Here is a 1,787-nt window from a genome sequence, read left to right on the forward strand (position 1 = left end):
AACTTAACTGACATATATAATCTCCATAAGAAATGTCAAAGGATATTCATACAAGCATTTTCTGTAATAACCCAACCTGGAAACAACCCAAAACATCCATCAATAACGGTATGGATACATAAATTGTAGTTTAATCAAGCTAAGGAATAACATTCATCAATGTGTGGTAATAGAAGTCAGATTAGTTTTGTCTGCTTGGAACTTTATTTAAATGGGAGCATGGAACATGTGTTCTCTATGCCCAGCATCAGTAACATGTAGATGCATCCATATTGTTGCAAATACTACATTTTTTTTCTCATTCCTGACAAATGCATATTTTTATTTCTATTAAATATTCTATTTTTATTTACTTTCATTTGTTCTACATTTCTTTATGTGTGTGCGTATCTATATATAAAGTATATAAATGTTGTATATGTACTTACATATAAAAATATACAACTATACATTTTGGGCTGTGTTGTTGTATGTATATAATAGGCATATAACAGTAAAATGTGCACGTGGCTGCACAACTAGGGATGCTCACGGCTCTCAACACGTGGCCCAGTTTCTTTCAAAATGTCTGCTGTTCACAGAATTCTCTGCAAGCTCAGCTTGAAGGATGATCATGCCCCCAAGTGCACACAGGTCAAAGCATACACTAATTTTGAGTGTGATGCTCTGACACTGAAACAGCCATCTAGAGCAAAGATGTGGATGAGCTCATTATGGTCAATATCTGAACAACCAGAGAAATGAATTGAGACAGGATATTGTCTTCACCTACCAGAGAAGGACCAACAAGGAGCTTAGATCAGTACTGAAGTCAGCCTTGTCTGGCCACCTGGAGACTGTGAGTTGGGGCTTATTGAAAACATCTGCTCAGTACAATGCTTCTCAATGCAAAGCCTCAATGAGGCTGGGGACTGAGGAGGACTCCCTCACTGAAACCATATGCTCAAAGACCAACCAAGAGCTTCAGGAAATTAACAGAGACTACAAGGAAATATACAAGACTAATCTGGAGAAGGACATCATTTCTGACATATCTGATGACTTCTGCTAGCTGATGGTTGTCCTCGCAAAGCATAAAAGAGCAGAAGATGGCTCTGTCATTGATTATGAACTGACTGACCAAGATGCCTGGGATCTCCACGATGCTGGGGTGAAGAGGAAAAGAACTGATGTACCCAAGTGGATCAGCACTGTGACCAAGCAGACTGTCACCTCCAGAAAGTATTTGGCAGGTGTTTAAGTGTTTAACAGCTACAGCCCTTATGACATGCTGGAAAGCCTCAAGAAGGAGGTCAAAGGAGACCTGGAAGATGCTTTCCTGAATCAGTCCAGTGCATTCAGAACAAGCCCCTGTATTTTGCTGACAATTCCATGAAAGGCAAGGAGACTTGCAATCAAGTCTTGATTAGAATCATGGTCTCTTGCAGGGAAGTGGACATGTTAAAAATTAGGTGTCAATTCAAGAGCGAGTATGACAAGTCCCTGAACTACCATACCCAGCAAGACACCAAGGGCGACTACTAGAAAGTGCTGCTTTACCTGTCTGGTGGGGATGACTGAGGTCACAATGGCATGAGCATCTAGGAGGGGTGCTCCTTTGTTTCCAGCTAACAGTTCTAGAAAATAGCCTGTGACTAACATCCCCTTGTGCCCATCCCTGCCCCCCTCCCCATCTTTATTTCAGTTGCCTAAGCATTGCCTGCTTCTCACATCTAGTCTTTCCTTTGAGCCAAAGAAAGGAATAGCCCAAGGAGTTGGAAATGCATTCTGTGATGTGAAACACATTG

The 1,787-nt window shown here is 41.1% G+C and overlaps 1 pseudogene; it reads left to right on the top strand.

Moving 5' to 3' along the window:
- The first annotated feature begins 534 nt into the window (after positions 1-534).
- Positions 535-1,560, top strand: LOC111147824 (annotated as a pseudogene).
- Positions 1,561-1,787: the final 227 nt, after the last annotated feature.

Source organism: Enhydra lutris, unplaced genomic scaffold (genome assembly GCF_002288905.1).
Source record: "Enhydra lutris kenyoni isolate GAN:26980312 unplaced genomic scaffold, ASM228890v2 scaffoldscaffold17, whole genome shotgun sequence".
Taxonomy (NCBI): Eukaryota; Metazoa; Chordata; class Mammalia; order Carnivora; family Mustelidae; genus Enhydra; species Enhydra lutris.